The 22103-nt window shown below is 45.9% G+C and overlaps 1 protein-coding gene across 8 annotated transcripts in view; it reads left to right on the top strand.

The window, feature by feature from the left end:
- The window catches only part of FXYD6 (FXYD domain containing ion transport regulator 6), a 39869-nt gene that overhangs the window by 7255 nt on the left and 10511 nt on the right, over positions 1 to 22103 (top strand). The window contains exon 1 of one of the 8 annotated variants that reach the window (XM_074400666.1): positions 1529 to 2429. The exons of the other annotated variants lie outside the window; for them this stretch is intronic. The gene's annotated coding sequence lies outside the window, so the exon portion shown is untranslated. Of the gene's footprint in view, positions 1 to 1528; positions 2430 to 22103 lie in introns of those variants that run through there. 8 annotated transcript variants of the gene reach the window in all.

Raw genomic sequence — 22103 nt, 5'->3', positions numbered from 1 at the left:
TTTGTCAGCAGGTGTGTGGGGGAGGTGATCCCATCCTGGCCTGACTCGATCACGCCTGTGCAGCCTGCTGGGCTCCAGCCTGTGACTTCTATGCAATGCCACTCACTATTCAGACTTGCTGGAGCCAGACTGAGATGTTCTGGCTGGGAGGAGGGGCTGCAGCCCCTGTGCTGGCTGGCAGAAGGCCTGAATCCCACTCTCTGACTCACTCCGGGCAGACTCAGCATTGGCCTGTGCCTGAGCTGGCCTCGCAGTACTGTTCTGTGTGCCTACTTCTGAGGGCTGTAGTGAGAAGTCCGTGGATGATGGCTGGAATGCCCCAGTGTCACGGTTGTCAGTGACAGTGAGGTGACGGCAAGTCCTGGGAAGGGGGGTGAGACTATGGGAGTTGGGCTGCCGCAGCTCGGAACATCCAATGTGGGCAGAGAGGACCAAGGAGAAGGGGATGTTGTTGGCAAGACAGTGACCCCCACGCAGCTGGAGGACAAAGCCAGGCCCACACTGAGAGACCAGAAGCTAAGGTCTCTCCACCACGCCTCCGCCTGTGGTACAGTTCGGGGTCTCTCCAGGGAGACTTCCAGAAATCAGGCCTGGGTTTGTGATTTGTGAATGCTGTTTCTGTTTCTAAGGAAGAGGCCTATTTCTTTTCAGACAGTTATTTTCTCTCTCTCTCTTTTTCCTTCCTCTGTCCAAATTTCTCTTCCCTAGAAGGAACTTCATGTTAAAGATAAAGGTGCCTGCAGGTTAAAACAAGTCCCCTGCTGTATGACAAGAGAGTTTTGCCTCTCCCTTCACACCCTGTATAGCCAGGCTGGGTTGGTTCTCACCCTAAATGCAGGTCCAGGGGACCTGACGACCCACCTCCGGGGATTGCCCTTCTGACTGAGGGATGGAGGGGCAGCATTCCAGCCACTGGGCTACTGAAGGCACCTGACAGGAGCGGGAAAGGCCACCCTGGGAGGCATGGGCAGTAGCGATGTACTGGGCGGAGGTGCCCACTCCTGCTCTGAGGCTGTCCGGCTGCCTTCCTGGCAGCTTGGGGAATTCAGCAGTATCTGCAGGCGCCTTGAGCCCTGGACTGCTGGAGTTTCACCACCCTCTGCTCTCTCCGTTCTTCTGCCAGGGCCTGAGTCCAGTCTCCTCACCGGCTCCTCTCTGGAATATTGTTGCGGGGGGAGGGGCAATCATGTCAAGTTAGGCAATTTAACAATAATTGATGCTTAATTGTTTATTTGATGGGCATATAAAATGCAAATTGAGGGAACATGATGCATTTTCCACTGATGGATCTGTAGCCTCTGGTCGACCCAAAGAACTTGTTTCAAAAGGCGGCTTTAAAAGCCCTTGATGGCTGTTTGCTCTGTGGCTGAACTAGAGAAGCTCAGCTCCTGTGATGGATTCATCAAATGCAGGAAGGTGAGCAGAGTGTTGGGATGGAGTTGAGGAGTGCTTTTGTTTTTCACTGAGTTTTTGAATTTTTATTATTTTTCTATGAATAGACTATCTTTTTATTTTTGAGACGGAGTTTTGCTCTTGTTGCCTAGGCTGGAGTGCAATGGTACGATCTTGGCTCACCACAAACTCCACCTCCCCAGTTCAAGGTGATTCTCCTGCCTCAGCCTTCGGAATGGCTAGGACTACAGGCATGCACCACCATGCCCAGCTAATTCTGTGTTTTTGGTAGAGATGGGGTTTCTCCATGTTGGTCAGGCTGGTCTTGAACTCCTGACCTCAGGTGATCTGCCCACCTCAGCCTCCCAAAGTGCTGGGATTACAAGCGTGAGGCACTTTGCCCAGCCTTAGACTATCTTTTTAGAACAGCTAGATTTACAGAAAACTTAGTCAGATCATATGATTTCCAATTTTCTCCCCTGGCATGTAGTTTCTGCTATTATTAAGTTCTTACGTTGGGGTGATACATTTGTTACAATTAATGAACCAGTATTGGTACAACAGTATTGACTAACATTGACACTTTATTAAAATGTCCTTCATTGGTACCTTATGTCCTTTTTCTGTTCTAGGATCCCATCCAGGATGCCACACTACATTGAGTCATTTCTCTTTAGTTTCCTCTGGGCTGTGACCATTTCTCAGGCTTCCCTTACTTTTGATGACAGACAGTTCTGAGGGTCACTGGTCAAGTGCATTGTAGGACGAGGCTCTGTTGGGATTTGTCTGACATTCTCCTCACGCTTAGACTGGAGTGATAGGTTTTAGGGAGAAAGATCACAGAGGCAAGTGCCGATTTCGTCCCATCGCATCAGAGGATACAATCATCATGATTCATTGCTGTTGACATTGACGGGACTGGGTTTTCCATCCCTTTGATGCCCCCCATGCAGCACAGTGTCAAGGCCTGGTGTTTGGAGCTATGTTCTCTCCGCTCCTCAAGACAAGCATATAAATCCATCCGCCAGGACTTTCAGGTGAGGACAGGTCGTGGGGTAGCACAGAGACTTTTCCAATAGGAGAATCTTAATGAAGTAAGCATGAAACAGAATGTGCTGTGTCCAAATCAGTGCCAACGACAGGTAACAGGCGCCCTTGGAGTCTGGAGAAAGGGGTCTCCATGGAGTGGTAGCTGCACCAGGATAGCATTTCTTAACCTTGGCTGCACATTGGAGTTAGTGGGGGAGATTCTCAGAATTACCGATGCCTTGGCTACACCCTCTGAGTTTAGAACTGAATGTGGCTTAGTTGATTTCCAGGCATCTTTTTTCTTTTCTTTTCTTTTCTTTTTTTTCTGAAGCTTTCCATGTGATCCTAAGGTACAACCAGGGTTGAGAACTGGAATAAACAAGGAAGGGGGGAAGGACGTTGTAAGTAGAAGGAACAGAATCTACAAAGGCACGCAGATAGATACACACGTGGAGGAAGACAGAAAGTAGACCATCTTAGCTGAAAATAATGAGAAGAAACTGGAGGGGTAGAAAAGGGGTACACTTAGAGGTTTTCGTATGCCACAAAAAGTTTGGATTTTTTTTTTTTTTTTTTTTTTTTGAGACGGAGTTTCGCTCTTGTTACCCAGGCTGGAGTGCAATGGCGCGATCTCGGCTCACGGCAACCTCCGCCTCCTGGGTTCAGGCAATTCTCCTGCCTCAGCCTCCTGAGTAGCTGGGATTACAGGCACGTGCCACCATGCCCAGCTAATTTTTTGTATTTTAGTAGAGTCGGGGTTTCACCATTTTGACCAGGATGGTCTCGATCTCTCGACCTCGTGATCCACCCGCCTCGGCCTCCCAAAGTGCTGGGATTACAGGCTTGAGCCACCACGCCCGGCCAAAAGTTTGGATTTTAAAAAACGGAATAGGACATAGAGGCACCACTGAAAGCCTTTGAGTTTGGGAGGGAGATATTCAGAATACACTTTAGAAAGGTTAGTCATGCAGCCATCATTGTCCAGGACAGAGAAGAATGAAGAGGTTAAAGATGGGTCCAACTACTGCACTGTTAGGTAAGTTACCCAGAGGAGTGATGGAAAGGAGGTTCCGGTTAGAGAGACACTGCATGTGCGAGCATGGCTAGGACATTGCCACGGATGCAGTGTGGACATGGGGAAGGAGAGAGGAACCCCTGGAAACTTGGTGGGGCTGTAAGCTCCGTCAGGCAGGGAGGCCCGGGCTGTGTTGTGCCCACTGCAGTGCCCTCAGTGATGAGTGAAGTGCCTGGAAAACAGAAGTCCATCAGTACATATTTGTGAATTTGGTTACTGGAAGGATAAGGGTGCCATCGTTTCCAAAATTACACCTTGTTCCAAAATTACTCTCTTTCTCCACCAATTTCTCCACCTAAATGCAGGCAAATTTCTCTGCCGTGGAAAACAATCTGATTAAATAACTCAGGCCAAGATATAAATGACTGTTATGATTGGGAGTATTTCTCTTGTAGTGATGTCGTGACATTTAAACGTCTCTCCTTGGGAAGAATTGTGGAGGCAGATACATTTTTGGGTAGGGGTGGTCTTTATTTTGGTTCTACACCCTCATCTGATTCTGAGCCATACCAGAAAAATAGATGATCTGCAGCTTTGCAGCCCAATACTGAAAGGCTGCCGGCTAGTAGTTCTGTTGGCATCCCCCGTGAGCCGAGCTCCAGTGGGCAGGGTAACCTGCAGCTGGTCTGGGACTCCATCCAGCGCTCAGCACAAATGCACTGGTATTCTGCTGGGCAAAGGGCAGCAGAGTGCCCAGCAGCTGTGAGATGAACAGAGGCTCAGGAGGGAGTGTGCCTGTGCTGATGCCAGAGCTCAGCTGGGATTGATGGGGCATTGCTCCGAACAGCTGGGCTCTGACAGTGCTTAACAGACACGCCAGGACCCCTGCTCCTAACAGGCCCAGGGTCCCAGCCTTACCCAGTCTCACTCAGAGTCAGCAGAACAGAGTTGGGCAAGAAAATGTGAAAGGGGGGAAAGGAGATGATGCGTGCCCAAGTTTTAAAAGCTGTATTCTGGGTTATTCTCCTCTGGTCTGGGTAAAAGCACCTTCATCAAGTAAGCCCAGCTTGGTCAGGAGTTAGGGTCAACATTTTTTTCCAGTCACTTAAACCCATTTCCCCCCAATATTTTTAGTGTGGTAAAATACACATAACATAAAATTTACTATCATTTTTAAGTGTACATTTCAGTGGCAAGGGAAGTATATCCATACTGTTCTATCATCACCACCATCATCCGTCTCCAGAGCTCCCTTCTCTTAAAACTCCATACCCATTAAACAGTCACTCCCCATTTCCCCCTTCCCGGAGCCCCTGGCAACCACCATTCTCCTTTTTGTCTCTGATTTTGACTACTCTGTGTGCCTCATGTAAGTGGAATCAGATGGTATTTGTCCTTTTGTGACTGGCTTATTTCGCTTAGCATCATGTCCTTAAGGTTTGTCCATGTTGTAGCTGGAAGCAATAAGGACATGGAAACATGCTCAGCCTCACCACAGGCACTCTTTTTTTATTTGAGATGGAGTCTTGCTTGTTGCCTAGGCTGGAGTGCAATGGCACGATCTCGGCTCACTGCAACCTCCACCTCCTGGGTTCAAGCGATTCTTCTGCCTCAGCCTCCTGGGTAGCCGGGATCACAGGCACGTAACACCACGCCCAGCTGAATTTTTGTATTTTAATAGAGATAGGGTTTCACCATGTTGGCCAGGCTGGTCTCGAACTCCTGACCTCAGGAGATCCACCTGCCTCGACCTCCCAAAGTGCTGGGATTACAGGTGTGACCCACAACTCCTGGCCAGGATGCTCCACCTCACCACAGACACTCTTTTGTTCCTCCTCAGCCTTTATCCATCTCACAGCTGCTGGGCACAAGGTTCATCCATGTGTTGGAATTTCCTTCCTTTTTAAGGTTGAATAATATTCTATTATGTGTATATACCACAGTTTGCTTATCTATTAATCTGCTGATGAATACCTGGGTTCCTTCTGTATTTTAGCTATTGTGAATAATGCTGCTATGAACATGGGTTTACAAATAACTCTTCAAGGTTCTATTTCCAATTCTTTTGGGTATATACCCAGAGATGGAATTGCTGGATCATATGGGAATTCTACTCTTACTCTTTTAAGGACCCACTCTACTGTTTTCCACAGCAGCTGTGCCATTTTTATTCCTGTTAACAGTGAACAGTGCTTCCAGTTTCTCCACATCCTCACCAGCATTTGTTATTTCCTTTCTTTTTTTTTTTTTGAAATGGTAGCCATCCTAGTGGATGTGAGGTGGTATCTCATGGTAGTTTTGATTTGCATTTCCCTAATTATTGGTGAGGTTGTGCGTCTTTTCATGTGCTTATTGGCCATTTGTGTGTCTTCTTTGGAGAAATGTTAGTTTAAGTTATTTGCTCATTTTTGAACTGGATTGTTTGCTTTTTTGTTGTTGTTGAGTTTTAGGAGGGCTCTATTAAATCCTTATCAGATATATGCGTTGAAAATATTTGCTCCCATTCTGTGGTATTTGTACTCTGTTGATAGTGTCTTTTAATGCACAACAGTTTTAAATTTTTGTAAAGTCCAGTTTGTCTATTTTTTTTTCTTTTGTTGCTTGTGCCTTTATTTAAGAAATCATGGCCAGATCCAATGTCATAAAGCTTTTGCTGTGTTTTCTTGTAAGAGTTTTAAGTTTTAGGTCTTACATGTAGGTCATGGATCCAGTTTGGTTAAATTTTGTGTATGGTGTTAAGTAAGGGTCTACCTTTATTCTTTGGCATGTATACATCTGGTTACCCTGGCACTATTTGTAGAAAAGACTGTCTTTCCCCCATTGAATGGTCTTGGCACCCAAGTCAGAAACCTTTTGGCCATGTATGTGAGGGTTATTTCTGGACTTCACCCTACTCTATTGGTGAATATATCTCTGTTCTTATGTCACACACTGTTTTGATACTTCAGTCTTGTAGTAAAATTTGAAATCAGGAAGCATGAGTCTTTCCGCTTCGTTCTTTTTCAGGATATATTTGGCTATCCAAGGTCCCTTGAGATTTCATATGAATTTTAGCATAAATTTTTCTATTTCTACAAAAAATGTCATTGAGATTTTGATAGGGATTGCATTAAATCTGTATATAATTTTGGGTAGTATTAATTTCTTTCAAAATTTGGTCTTTCAATCTACAAACATGGACTATTTTTTCCATTTGTTTATATCTTCTTTAATTTCTTTGAGAAATGTTTCTATTGTATGAGTTTCTTTCTTTCTTGGTTAATTTCTAAATATTTTATTCCTTTTGATATTATGATATGGAGTTGTTTTTCAGTTTCCTCTTCAGATTTTTTATTGTTCATGTATAGAAATGCAATTGTATTTTGTGTGTCAACCTTGTATCCTGCGACATTGCAGAATTTACTAGTTCTTAATAGTTTTTACGTGTAATCTTTAGGGTTTTCTACATATAAGATGATACCATCTGTGAACAGAGATCATTTTACCTCTTTCTTTCCAATTTGGATGCCTTTTACTGATTTGTTTATTTTGCATAATTGCTCTGGCTAGGACTTCCAGTACTATGTTAAATAGGAATGATGAAAGTGGATAGCCTTGACTTGTTCCTCATGTTAGAGGAAAAGATTTAAGTCTTTCACCACTGAGTATGATGTTTGCTGTGGGTTTGTTTGTTTTTTTTAACATAAGGCTTGTATGATGTTGAGGTAGTTTCCTTCTATTCCTAATTTGTTGAATGTTTTCCTCACGGGAGGATGTTGCTGTCAAATGCTTTTTATGCATCAGTTGAGATGATCACGTGGTTTTTTCCTCTGTTTTGTTAATGTGGTATATTATATTGATTGATTTTCATATGTTGAACCATCTTTGCATTTTAGGAATAAACTGGGGCCTCCAGTTGTATTTCCCTCAGTCCCTGTCTATTTCCACACGTGCCAGGGAGGTAGCAAGAAAGAGTGGAAGGAGCATAGAATCAGCAGAATTAGTGACAGTTCCAGACATGCTTTTGTTAGCTGTTGGGTCTTGGGCAATAGCATAAGCCTGAACTTCTTCTTTTCTAATGTATAAAATGACAGTAATAACCAACATCTCATGGAGCTGTAATGTTTCTTTGAGCTAACGCTTGTTATGTTGTCTGGTGAATAAGGTGTCTTATCAGTGTTTGGTGTTATTAACACCATCACACCATCATCACCATCATCATCATCATCATCATCATCATCATCATCATCATCATCATCATCCCCTTTCTCAGGGGGATGATGCAGCAGCTCCTCTTTCTCTCTTTACCATCACAGATACACTGAAGGGCCCAGGGCTGAGGGACAAGAGTCCCTGTGTTGATACATCTTGCCCTGACCTCCTTAACCCAAGGAGGCAGGAGGAACAGGGTCATCTTAGGAACAGCACTTCGGTTTTGCAGAAGTACATGGGGCCCTGCCTGTGTTCCTTGGGGCCCAACCCTTCTAGAGTGATACCCTGAAGGGTCCCTTTGTGGGAGGCAGTGGCTTCTCCTTGAATGACCTTGGTGAAGGAAGAAGATTGGGCATGGTGACCAGAGGAGCAGGCTGAGGACCCTGTGGGCTGGGCTAGCTGCAGGCTCCTGGCCTCTGTCCAGCAGAGACACTGTGTCTTCTGGGAAGTGGCCCCACAGCCAGGGAAGGGCGTGAGATGTTTGCTCCCAGGAACAGCAGCTGTCTGTTGGCTTTTCCTTCTTAGACCCTGCCCTGGTGCATTTTCCTGTCTGTTTTTTGGTGCATCTCTGTGAGTGTGGCATGCAGGGCATGGTGGAGGCCTCACAGGGTGGAGGATGACGTGAGGGCTTGCTCGATGTTTTCTCCAAAGCTTATTCTCTTCTCTGAGCAGCCTCCACCTCTCCTGGCTTCACCACCTGTGCCCCTCCTTCCCATTTTCTGGAAGCTCAGTTCCTGCGGGGACTTGGTCCCTGGGCCAGCCTCTCCCATCTTGAAGCCTTTTGCTTTCTGTTTCCTTTGCCTGCCTCTCCCACTTCTTCTGGGGCATCCCCTTTTCAGTTTCTCTTCCTCTGGGCTTTCTCTACTCTTCTGCTACCTCATGTCCTCTGTCTTACTTCTGTGTCTGTTGTGGGGGCACCCTCAGTTTGGGCCTGGGAATATGTGTCCCGTGCTCTAGCTGTCCCAGCCAGATGTGCCCTCCTTGGGCTACCCATCTGCAGCTCTGGATGACACACACTGTTTGTCTTGAGGCAGAAAAAGGCAGTGGCTGGGAGCCGGTGTCAGCTGTGGGCCGAGGCCCCACCATACCCTGTGACCGCATTGAGGACCCTGGAGCCTTCCAGTGGTTAGAGGACAATGCTAGGAGGAAGCAAGGGAAGGAAAGGGGGAGGAGGTAACTGGGGTCCTCTCCCAGCCCCATCTCTGTTTCTCTTCCCATTTTGCTGGAAAAGGTAAAAATGAAGGCGGAAGCCAAGGACAGAGTTGGGGAGTGATACAGTAATGATACTAACAGGTGATGCTTAACCAGCAGTTACTATTCGCCAGGCACTGTGCTCAGCTCCGCACACAGGCTGTCTCTTTTCATTGCAAATGACAGCAATAGAACCCCATCTAGTTTAGGTGAAGCAGGGGCATCAGTTCACAGAGCCAACCTCAGGAAGGGTGGGGTCCTCTGGTTTGGGAACACAGGGGCTTGAGGCATAGCTAGGAAGCTCTCCTGGCTCCTCCTCCCTGCCTCTCTCCCCTGCCAGCTCTGTACCTGTCAGCTGCTGGCCGACTTCTTCCCAGACAGACTCCTCCCCGCATCTGGCAGATAAAGTCTTTCCTACCAGGTCTTTTAGCTACAATGGAGGAACTGCGATTGGCCGGCTCCCATAGACCAGCAGGGTTAGAGTGGGGTGGGGCAGGCTACCTTCCAAAAGGAGATGCCACCCACAGAAGAAGGGACTAATGTGGGCACAGAGGCAACCTCACCTGACCCTCACTGCTGCCGAGATGCATGCTATGATTCCCATTTTGCAGTTGCAGAAGCCAAGACTCTGAGAAGCCAAGTGACGCTCCTGAGGCCACAAAGCCACTAGTGGCAGAGAGGAGGGAGAGCTGAGTGCTCAGAGCAAGGACCTGGAGCCAGGTCGCTTGGGATTGAATCTGGGCTCTGTTACTTTCTAGCTCTGGGATGTGGGGCAGGTTGCTTAACCTTTCTGGCCTAAGTCTGCCCATCTGTGTAATGGAAATGATCACAATAATAGCTGCTTCCTAGAACTGTTGTAAGGGTAGAGTGAGTTAAATACGTAAACCATTTAGAACAACGCTTGGCATGGCATGAGCGCCTTGTGAATGTTACATATTGTTATCAGGGTGTTTTACAGTTTACAAAGAACCTTCACGTGTATTATCTTACTTGACCTTGATCATAGCCTTGGAAAGTGGACAGGGGAATGGACTGGCTGATTCTGCACTGATTCTGCACTGCCTGCTCTCACCCTCAGCCTGATCAGATGCAGGGTTCTGTAGTCTGTTTTTAAACCCACCCCCTGTTGCCCCCAAGTAAACAACTCTCTGTCCAACAAGGGAATATTGATTCTCTCTCAGGGGCGAGTTGGCAGTTGTACATTCTGCTCTCTCTCTTGTGTGTGAATATGTACGAAGCCAGAGGTGCTGGGAACTTGGTTGATAAATGTTCATCTAGAGGGAGGAGCCCCTAGTTTGCGGCTCTCTGCACAGAGCTCGTTAGACGTTCCCAGGTAGCTGTGTCTTGCAGCCTCAGCCTGCTGGACTGGGATGGGAATGAGAAAACAGGGTGGCAGCTACCTAAGGAAGGTGGGTCCTTCAAAGAGCCACAGTGCAGATGGACCACCATGGGTCTCTGCCCCCAAGTGGATGTCATCCCTCCCTGTGAGGTGGAGCCCGAGGGCTGGAGTTTGGGTCTGGCTCTGGGATGGAGGCCAACCCCGCCCTCCACCAACAGCCAGGCACACAGAGCAGGGCTGAAGCCCGGAATCCTGCACTCATTCACCAGGGCACCTCTCTTTCCCTGCCTCAGTTTCTTTCCCTGTAAAATGGGTTTGATGATAACAAAACGCCTTCTGCAGACATGAAGCTCAACTCTTCACTCTCTCACACAGGGGAGCAAACAGGTGATGAGAACAGGCCTTTCCCGTGACCCCAGCTGCACAGCGAGGGTGAGTTTGGTGCAGTAGGTACAGCAGGTAGCTATTGCTGTAGCATGGATCTGAGTAGCATACGACCAGACTAACGATGAAAACAGGGAAACGTGGACTAAAAATTATCACAAATTGGTCAGATGTATTGGGAGAGAGGTGGAATCTTTATATTCCTAAGACCTTAGCAAGTCTTACTGTTGGGAGGAAAATAGAGGGAGGGCCGTCTGATTTATCTGTGCTGAGGAAGAGCTTTTGGAGACAAGGGACCAGCGCTGAAGGCTTTTAAGGCCTCGTTAGGTCTCGGATTTCATGAAAGGGCCATATGTGCACCTTGTCAGAGTTACCATTAAGGATTAAGTGAGAATAAATATTTAAAGCACTAAGAATAGTGCCTGGCCTGTATCGTTGGCCATGATTGTAATTATTACCTGTTGTATCCAATACAGACCCCCAGGCTGGGCCTCAGTGGGGGTCTTCATCTCGGAATGTTTAATTCCTCTTAGTTTCTTCTGTGGCATCTGTAGAAGAGCTCCTATGATGTAGGCTGCCCTCCGTGCCCAGCCTTCTGGTTCAAGGCCGCTACCTAGGAAGTGTGCAGTGTGAGTCAGAGTGGGCTTTGTAAAGGCACAAGGAGCTCCAACCCTGGACCTCTCTCCCCAGGAGATTCATGTCCCCAGCCAGTGGCTCCACAGTGTCCTGCCAAACTGGGTGTGGCTGGACCCAGGGTTGGGACACACTGGCTTGGGGCGAGAGTCTTACACAGTATCTAGGAGACGGGAGCTGTATCTCATAGCTACATGAGTAAATGGGCTTTTGAGCAGCCTCCCAGAAGGGGTTGAAAATGAAGCAGAATCAGTTGGGTGTGGTAGCTCATGCCTGTAATTCCAGCACTTTGGGAGGCTGAGGCAGGCGGATCACCTGAGGTCAGGAGTTCAAGACCACCCTGGCCAATACGGTGAAACCCTGCCTCTACTAAAAATACAAAAATTATCTGGGCATGGTGGCTCGCATCTGTAGTCCCAGCTACTTGGGAGGATGAGGCAAGAGAATCACTTGAACCCAGGAGGCAGAGGTTGCAGTGAGCTGAGATGACACCACTGTGCCACTGCACTCCAGCCTGGCAACAGAGTGAGACTTACAGAAACAGAGGATGAACCTGGTCCATGGCACAGGGGCCCTGTGGCTTGGAAGCTTTGACAGAGAATATTTAGGTCACAAAGTTGGGGGTGTGAGGCTGAATGTGGTCCTTACCCCTGTTTCCAAGCCGGTGGTCACATGGGACCCAAGGTGAGGGGAGAAAGCAATCCTGATATGGAGAGGGAGTGAGGGGTCCCGGGCTCAGCCAGGAGGGACCCTGGGAAAGCCCCCCTGGAGCTCTGCTAGACATACATCCCCCAAGTGGATGATGACTGTCCTTTTGTCCTTCATTTTCTTTTTAATCCTGCAAGAGAAGTTCAGCCAAAGCATCTGAGACGGGAAGCAGAAGGATAGGCAGTCTGGAGAGGAAAAGCACAGCTGTGTGTGAGTGGGGAGGTAGTTTGGTTGGATGCCGAGGGCACCCAGATGCCCCAGCATGGATGGGAAGCAGGGAGGTACTGGTGTGGGGCTGGGGTGAGGCGCCAAGGAAGATCAGGGAGAAGAACATCAGCCTCTCTAGCACTGAGGCCTCTCTGGGAGTCTTCATCATTTGTCTCATTAAGCATCGTGAGGCTTAAATTCCCTTCAAAGCAAAACACATTCCAAAGCCAAGCCCAGGGTTTGGTCATTCTCTACTGGTTTGTACTGGCCACTCCCCCAAGTCTCTTTCATGAGCACAGAGAATAGAGAACTGGTGGTAAGGCTGATAGTGTACATCACGGAAACAGAGGGCTAAGGAGCCCTTAAAACCTTGGGGGCGCCTCCCTTGTGTCCAAAAGGTCTCAGCACAAATAGATCAGAAAACTCTCCCCCTATTTTCCTCTCAGACGGTAAGACTTCTTAAGGTCTTAGGAATATAAAGATTCCACCTCTCTCCTAGTACTTCTGACCAGTTTGTCTGTGATGATTTTCAGTCCAGGGCTTCCCTGCTTTCATTCTTAGCCTGACCTTAACGCAACGCAGATCCATGCTGCAGCAATAGCCACCTGCACCAAACTCACCACATCACTGGGGGATAACGGCAAAGGCCTGTTCTCAACACCTGTCTGCTCCCCTGTGTGAGAGAGTGAGCAGTTGGACCCCATGCCTCTGGAAGGTCCATTCTAAACAGGATTCCATCCCTCACCTTCCCTGAAGCCAGCGCTGTCCCCTCCCATCTCCAGTCCAAGGTTGTCTTTCGATCCAAGGCGGCTGTCAGTGGCTTCCCTCTTGCCTTCTCATTTCCCTGGCCACCCCATTCCCGCAGGGCCTCGCCTTCTTCCCTGGCTCCAGCCGGGCTGTCCCACTTCCCTTTGGCATTGCTCAGCCTTCCTTGCCTCTGTTCCTGCTGGCTGCCGCTTTGCCAGGCCTGTCCTGCCCACCCCCCAATCCCAGCACATCAAAACAGCAGTCAGGAGTGGGAGGTGTGTGTTCTGAGCCCTGCCCTGCCCCTGAATAACTGGATGAATCAGGTACATCATCTCTCTCTGGGCCCCAATCTTCACAAATAAAAAGCAGGAGCCCAATTATGGTAACCCACTGTAATGAATTCTGTGATGCTAACTCCATCTGGTAGACCTCACATTTTGGATATACTCAATATACACACAGTTGAATCTTTTTTTTTCATAGACTTCTTGGTTGCAAAGATCTAGATACGTCATAGGCTAAATCATATCCCTTGGCATATAATAATAGTCTAGGGTAACCAGTTAGACTAAACGGTGAAGCCCAGGCATTCTGCAACCACCTAAAAGGCCACATTTTGGGACGTCCTGTCTGAAGTGACACCTCATCTTTCTCTGGGGCATCCTGCTAAGATCCAGGCTTGGTGATCCCTCAGGGCTTGTCACCCATGGGCTGAGCCTGCAGGAAGGGAAGCAGGTGGGATGCCAGGGGAGGCGAGGGAAGCTTCGGGAGCAGGGGGAGGGAAGGATGAGGGTGAGATAATGAAGTTTCACTGTAATTTGGAGCCTCTGCATTTTCAAGGGAGGTTGTTTCTGAGTTATTTTCACAATGGAACTGGGTATTCTGATCTACCTCACTGCTGCGTGGAATAAAAAATAATAGAGCATGTTGCTATATCATCAACTAGTGGCTTCTCTTTCTGAACAGTTTTTACCCAGCAATTAAGTGAAATTATGTGACTCAGTATGGGAAGATAATTGCCTGAGAAACTCTTCTGATTGCTTTCTCCTGCACATGCAGCCAGCAACCGAGCAGGAGGAACAGAGAGGAAAATTAACATGGAAGTGCTGCTGCTACCCAAAACCTCAGCTGCTTGCCAATGTGGAGATAAACGAGGGCATGAAAAGGAGAGGAAAAAGGAGCAGAAATGAAGTTCGTTCTCATTATACACTCCAGAGGAGGCAGCAGCATGTGATTGGTTCCATGCTCCAGATGGGGAGAGTGGTCCAAACGGTCTAGAGGGGAAGAGCTGGGGGTAAGGAGGGTGAGGCAGCCAGGGAGCCCCCCACGCCAGCAGTGATGATTTCTCAGGTGCCCTGTGCCAGCAAGCCAGGTCCTCAGGCCCCCAGGCCAAGGTCCAGCGCCCAGTGCACACGTGGCGGTGCACGCCTTGTTCCTGTGCCCTCTCCACGCCCCACTCACTTCAGCCTCGCATCTCCCTCCCCCAGTGACCCCTCCTGTCTCTTCCATCTACTCTTTAGACTCTCTCACCCGGAAATGAGATTTATTACTGCCAAGCCTCTTAACCTCCCACCCCAGTCAGCCCGCAGCAACCCAGCTTCCTCCCTGGAAGGAGGGAGAAAGGAATGTGTGGTCACTGGGTGGATGGGAGGTGTGGAGGGTTGGTACATGAGACGGAAGGGAAGCCAAGCTGGGAGCAGCAGTGAGACAAAGGGATTCTGTGTCCCTTCAAAGGTTCAGTGTATGTACTTAGCCGTACATAGCAGCGCCAACTGATGAAATTTTTAAAAATGGATTTAAGACCCCCCCCCCAGCCTACTCAGAGGGGGCCCATGCTGAGGTGTGGCTGGTGTGGCCCAGGTTAGGACAGCAGCTTGGAGGAGTAGAGAATTGGTCACTTTTCAAATTTGTGAACAGTATTTCTTTTCACACTGTAACTTGATCAGAAATGTTTTCTTTAGAATACAAAGACAGGTCTTAACTCTTGAGCTTGGCACGCAAGAGCCTCTGCAATCTGATTCCAACCATCTTCTCTGAATTCTCACCACCCACCCCATCATGCTTTACTCCAACTGGGTTGTTCACTGTTTTGGAAGGTATCTTACCCTAGAAATGGCAGATACTTGGTAGGTGGCTGTCACAGCTCCCTCCTAGGCCTTGCAGATATTACTGGTGGATGAAGGCCATCTCCTGCTGGACCTCATTTGGGAAAGCCACTGTAGATAGCTACTACTGAATGAAATGCCTTAAGGCTCAACTTGAACTGATCTTGAACTTGAACTGAATCCCATTTGTTATTCCTACTTTCTGTTTCCCCTCTCACTGCTTTTGCTCATGCTGTCTTCTCTGCCAGAATGCCTTTCCTCTTCTCTCTCCCTCCCCCTGTCTATGAAAATCCTACCCTGCTCTCAGGGTTCAGCTGGAATGTCAGTTCCTCCATGGAAACTTCCCTGGTTCCCTGTTGAGTGAGCTCTCTACTCCCCTTCTTTCTGTCTTTCTGGACTATCGTTGTATATGGCATCTCTACCTCTTGGGAAGTTCTCTTCATATTTACTGATGGATCAGAGCCCTTTGCCACCAAACCTTACCTCTCCTTGGTAGCTGAGGCTGTGTCTTGTTCACTTACTTATCCTTTGCAGAACCCAGAGTAGTATGGGCCTTTTTACGAGTTCGGCTTTTGCTTGTGGCATAGATTTGAACCTGAGCACCTATGGAGGTGACTGTTGGGACTTGAGGGAAGGCGCAGCAGTGATCTGAACTGCAGCCCATTGTGTCTGGTGGCTAGGAGCCTTTGGCTTTTGCTTTTCCTATTCCCAGGGGCAGGAGGAGCCGTATTGCCAGTACTGCAGTTCTCTTCCAGCTAGAGCTGTCAAGGGGCCACTGTGGGAAGCCTGGTCCATTTGCCCTTCCCTCTGTCACCTCACATGGATATTCACACCATGGCCCCTAAGATTTGAAGGCTTTATTGTGTAGTTTCATCTTCCTTCCACATTTTGAGTCCAGTCTCCCCACTGGCTGAGCGAGGAGCAGGTATAATTTGTAGGTGTGGCTTGGGCTCGGAAGTGGCAGTAAACTGGAGAAAGAAAGGAGAGAAGGAGGGAGGTGTTTTATAAATAGCAGGTGCTCAAAACTTACTTTATTTCATTCTTTGATTGAAGATGTTTAGGACCGTATGACTGTCTGAATCACAAGGGGACTTTCCACTTTGAAATAATTAGTCCCAGGTTTGTTGTTTACATGACTTGGTTTAAAGAAGGAATGAAAATCATCCAATCATCAGTCACCATTACTCTCCCCATGCCAAATACTATCAAAAAGACAAAACAAAACAAAAAAACCCATGAGATAAAACTAGCACTGGACCAGTTGTGGTGGTTCATGCCTGTAATCCCAACACCTCAGGAGGCTGAGGCCGGGGGATCACTTGAGGTCAGGAGTTTAAGACCCAGCCTGGCCAACATGGTGAAACCCTGTCTCTACTGAAAATACAAAAATTAACCTGGCATGGTGGTGCATGCTTATAGTCCCAGCTACTCAGGAGGCTGAGGTGGTAGGATCACTTGAACCCAGGAGACAGAGGTTGCAATGAACTGGGATCCTGCCACTGTACTCCAGTCTGAGTGACACAGTGAGACTGTATCTCAAACAAAATGAAACAAACAAAACAAAGCAAAACAAAACAAAAACTGGCACTGGAGTGAAGCACAGCCAGAATTTAAGCCGTAGTTGCTCTTAGAATGAACACTTGACATTACTGCATTCTGTAGACTAATCAGCATTGGGCCCAGCAAGGTTGGGAAACCAAACCTGAGACTACCTGCATGAAGCCAAGAATGCTTGAGAGGGGCTAAAGTGATCTCAGGTTGGCATCTGCTGCCCCCCAGCCTCCATGAAAAAGCAAAATAAATCCTCTCTGAAAGTAAGTGTCCCATTTTCGGACTGCCTATTTCCCAGATTAAAATCTAGCAAATATGAGCTCACAATCAAATACATTACCAAACACAGGAAAAAAACTAGTCCCTGTGATTGAGAGGCACAGAAACAAAAAGTAGATTTTGACCCCCAGAGATTTAAGAGTTTGGAATAATCAGATACAGAATATAAAATAACTGTAAGAAATGTTGAAGGAAATGAGAGATGAGGACACAAAATGAGCAAACAACAGAGACTAATACAAATTACCCAGCAACTTCAAAAAGAACCAGATAGAACCTTTAGAAATTAATAATATAACCGTTGAAACACAAAAGTAAATGAATGGAGTAAGCAGCAAATAAACACAGTTAAAAAGGAAGTCAGCAAATGGAAAACGAATCTGAAACAATTACCTGGAACGTGGCACAGAGAAACAAGGAAATGGAAAATATGAAAGAGCAGTTAAGTGATATGAAGAATAGAATGAGGATGTCTAACTTGCTTCTAGTCACAGTCTCAGAACGAGAAAATGGGGAGAATAGATAACAGGCCATATTTGAAGAGAGAATGGCTTAGAGTTTTTCCTAACAATGAAAAGGATGAACATGTATGTAAAGGACTTTCAAGTCTGATGAAACCCACACCAATCAGTTCTATGTTGTGTTTTAGACTTGTGATGAAAACCGCAACAGCAAACACAGAAAGAAGAAAATAAAAAAAGAGAAGAAAGATAGGATATCTATAAAGGAATGATGATATAAGCAGCAGACTTCTCAACAGCAGCCATAGAAGCCAGATAGCAGTGGAATAACATCTTAAAAGGGCAAAGCAAAAATAATTATCAGCCTAGAATAGTGTACATAGCCAAATTGCCTTTCAAGGATAGGATTGTATTAGTGTTCTATTGCTGTGTTACAAATGATCACAGACCCAGCAGCTTAAAGCAACACGCATTTATTAGGTCATGATTTCTTCGGGTCAGAGGTCTGGCGCAGCTTAGCTCAATGCTTTGCTTCAGCGTCACACCAAGCTACAGTCTAGGTGCTGGCTAAGGTTGTGGTCTGATACGGGAACTGACTAGGGAAAGGTCTGCCTCCAGACTCCTTCAGGTTGCTGGCAGAATTCATCTCCTTGTGGCAGAAGAACTGAGGTTCCCATCTTGCTGGCTTCTGGCTGGGGCGGCTGTCAGCTGCTAGAGGCTTCTCACAATTCCCTATCCTGTGCTTCTCTCCGTAGTCTGTCTCATGACATAGCAGCTTGCTTTCTCAAGCTGGCAAGGGAGAAAATTCTCTAGCTCCAGCCTGCAAGTTTGAGTTTTATATGCTATAACACCATCATTTGAGAGCTGTCCCATCACTTTTGCCACATTCTGCTGGTTAGAAGCACGTTGCAGCTCCTGCCGGTATTGAAAGAGATTACTCAAAGCCTTGAACACTAGAAGGTTGGAATGATTGGGGCTCACCTTAGGGTCTCTTGCCACAAAGGTGAAATGAAAACATTTCCAAATAAACAAAAACGGAGTTTCTATCTAACAGATCTTCATTAAAGAAAAATTTGAAAGCTATTCTTCAGGAATAAAGAAAATGGCTTGAAGGATGACTAACATTCAAAAACAATGGTGAGCAAATCAGCACATATGTTGTAAATTTGTTATCTATTGCTGCATGGTAAATTACTTCCAAACTCAGCAGCCTGAAACAGCAAACGTTTGATATTTCACACAGTTTCTGAGGGTCTGGAATCAGGGAGAATCTTCACTGGGTGGTTCTGGCTCGAGATCTTTCATGAAACCGAAAGATCTCTTTCCAAGTTCACTTACATGGTTCATGGCAGGACGTATTTCCTAGCAGGCTTTTGGAGTGAGCCCCCTAGACGGGCCTCTCCACATGGGTGCCTGAGTATCCTTAAGACATGGCAGCTACCTTGACTCAGAAGAAGCAATCAGAGAGCGAGAGGCAGAGAGAGAGAGAGAGAGAGAGAGAGAGAGAGAGAGAGAGAGAGAGAGAGACAGAGAGAGAGACAGAGAGACAGAGAGACAGAGAGAGACAGAGAGAGACAGACACAGAGAGAGAGGCTGTGGTACCTTTTATCACCTAGTATTGGAAGTGACGTAGCGTTACTTCTGCCATATTTTGCTGGTCATACAGACCAACCCTGGCGCAGTGTGGGAGGGGACTGTACAAGGATCTGAATACCAGGAGATACTGGGAGCTATCTTGCAGGCTCGCTGCCACACACATGGGTGAATCCAAACAAAATACAAATAGTACTATCTATTTTATAGAATTTTAAAAAGACAGAACTGAAATATTGTCCAGTAATAGCATATGTTTCAGGAAGGGGGTAATTAGTATTTTTGTATTTTCAAGGAGGGTATTTGGCCTAATAACTACTATAGGTATTAACTCTGAATTTTTTTTAGTCTTTTTTACATTGAATACACGTGGAACAATCACAAGGATAACCACTAAGAGATTAGAAACAGTTTCTATAATTTCTAAACCAGCAGAAGGAGAAAAGGAAGAAGGGGAAAAAGAATAACTAGGCTGGAGACAGTGGCTCATGCCTGTAATCAAAGCACTTTGGAAGGCCAAGGTGGGCAGATCACGTGAGCCCAGGAGTTCAAGACCAGCCTAGTGAGACTCCCCCCGACACAGTGAGACCCCCCTTCTAAAATAAAAATAAAAATAACTCGGCCGGGCGCGGTGGCTCAAGCCCGTAATCCCAGCACTTTGGGAGGCCGAGGCGGGTGGATCACGAGGTCAAGAGATCGAGACCATCCTGGTCAACATGGTGAAACCCCGTCTCTACTAAAAATAAAAAATAAAAAAATTAGCTGGGCATGGTGGCGCGTGCTTGTAATCCCAGCTACTCAGGAGGCTGAGGCAGGAGAATTGCCTGAACCAGGAGGCGGAGGTTGCAGTGAGCCGAGATCGTGCCATTGCACTCCAGCCTGGGTAACGAGCGAAACTCCGTCTCAAAAAAAAAAAAAAAACAAAAAAACAAAACAAAACAAAACAAAAAACCCAAAAAACCAAAAACTAATTCCAAAAAAAAAAAAAGGCAAGAAAAGAAAAGCACATTCTTGTAGGGAAAAAACAGATGGCAGAAAGCAGAGCAAATATATCAGTAGTCACAGTAAGTAAATTAAATGGGGTAAGCTTCACAATTAATACAGAAAACCTGACAGTTAATACAGAATTTTTCAAAAATCCATCTCCTTGCTGTTTGTAAGATGTATAGACAACCCATAAAGACACAGAAAGGTAGACAGTAACATAGAATTTGAGACAGGGAGGATCACTGTATAATTCTAAAAGACCCAACTCATAGGACAATAACAGTTTTAAACTTTCTGTTAGAATATTCTAAGAGACATGTTATCAGCCAGCTTCAGGTCTGTTCTGCCTGCGCTCAGTAAATCACTGTGACACAGATTTTGCAAAAGAGAAAAGATTTATTCAGAAGGCTACCAAGCAAGGAGGCAGGAGAACAGCTCTCAAATCTGCCTCCCCAAAGATAAGGCTTAGGGAGATTTACGGGTAAGGGAAATGGGGTTGTCGGAGGCATAGGAAAAGGTGATTGGCAGTGAGGAAAAATGAAATAGCAGGTTGATTCTGAGCAAGCGTAGTCAGGGCTCATGGCTTTCCACAGGACATGTACAGGAATGGTGGCGTTAGTGTTACCTGAGGGTGGCATGTTTAGCCCCCGGATGTCAAAAGGCTACCCTTCTGGGCACTTGCATACACCCAGTTGAAGGGAGGGTGGTCTCATCCTGTTTGAACTCCACAGGAGCTAGCCCAAATTCCTGAAAAACAACTGAAGTAACTATTACCATGGTGACCTATGTATGTTATCTGTAAAGTAGCCAGTGAAGGTTAAGTTTCATCATTCAGTGGTGAGGCCTTCAGCTACTATGGCCTTCAGCTTCATGGAAAAAGGAGGAAAAAAAAAAAAAAGGCAAGTGACCAAAAGCAGGCAGAGGAGGTAGACTTGATCAGATTAACCCCTGGTTTCAAACATGGGGATACAGTTATAAATCCTTCCATGTAGTGGTAGATTTTAAAGTGACTGTCTTGATTTTTGGTAGGTTAAACAGTCAAAAAAAAATAAAAAATAAAAAATAAATTTAAACACAGTTGATAATCTTAATTTGTAGGCATATAGAACTTTATTCCTAACCGTGCAGGAATTCGCAATTTTCTAAGCATGCATGGAATATAATTCTTTTAAGAACTGACCATCTACTAGGTCGTAAAGCAAGTCTCTCAATAAGTTTCAAGGCATCTGTACATCATACAGACCATGTTTTCCGACCTTGGTGCACTTTAGTTAGAAGTCAATAACAAAAGCAAATAAAAATCACTATATAGATGGACATTTAAAACACATACTTCTGAATGAATAGGTAAAGGTGAAGTTGTAATGAAAATTTAAAGTAGAATACTGAGAGCTAAACAATAATTCAACTATGATGGAGTACTTTCACTTGATCATAGAAGCTTTGAAGTGTGGGTTTTGATTTTTGTTTAGTTCTTAGTATTAGACTTTAAAAGCACTTAGAAGGAACATTACAGTCTTAAATGCTTATACTGGAAAATAAAGCTAAATAAATATTAATGAACTAGGTGCCCAACTTAACAAGATAAACATAAAAAAGAACAATAGAAGAAGCCCAAAGAATGTATAAGGGCAGAACTAAGAAAATTTGAAAACATAATAATAAAAAGGATTAATAAAACCAAGAGTTGTTTTTTTTCTAAAAGACTAATAGCATCGTTAAACCTCTGGTGAAACTGATCAAGAAGAAAGGGCATTGTCACAAGTAACATTAGGAATGAAAAAATGGGCATAATTTTATGGCAATAAATTTGAAAGCAGAAGAGGGCAAATTCCTTTAAAAATTATAACTCTCTAAATGTATTCAAGAAGAAATAGATCTGGAGAGTGCCATAACCATTAATTAATTAATTGAATGGGCCATTTAAGATCTTCCCACAAAGAAAGTCTCAAGCCCAGATGATTTTACAGGTTAGTTCCACCACACACTCGAAGAACAGATTATTTGAATCTTCTGCAGACTCTTCCAGGGAACTAGCAAGAGAGCAGATACTTGTTCTGTGAGGCCAGTACCACCATCCCCAACTAGGCAAGGTTAACACAATGAAATAAAAACTCCAGACCAATCTTACTCATGCACATAGATGCAAAAATCCTAAACACAATCTCAGTAAGGCAAACCCATCTGTTTATTTTTAAAAATTACCTTGGTTTCATCCTAGAAATGCAGGGATGATTTAACACTTGATAATCTATACATATAATTCACTTCATTGGTAGATTTAAGGACAA

The sequence above is a fragment of the Saimiri boliviensis genome, chromosome 6, assembly GCF_048565385.1.
Source record: "Saimiri boliviensis isolate mSaiBol1 chromosome 6, mSaiBol1.pri, whole genome shotgun sequence".
Lineage (NCBI taxonomy): Eukaryota > Metazoa > Chordata > Mammalia > Primates > Cebidae > Saimiri > Saimiri boliviensis.
Note: the sequence above shows the minus strand (reverse complement) of the source record. Positions and strands in the feature narration are given on the sequence as shown.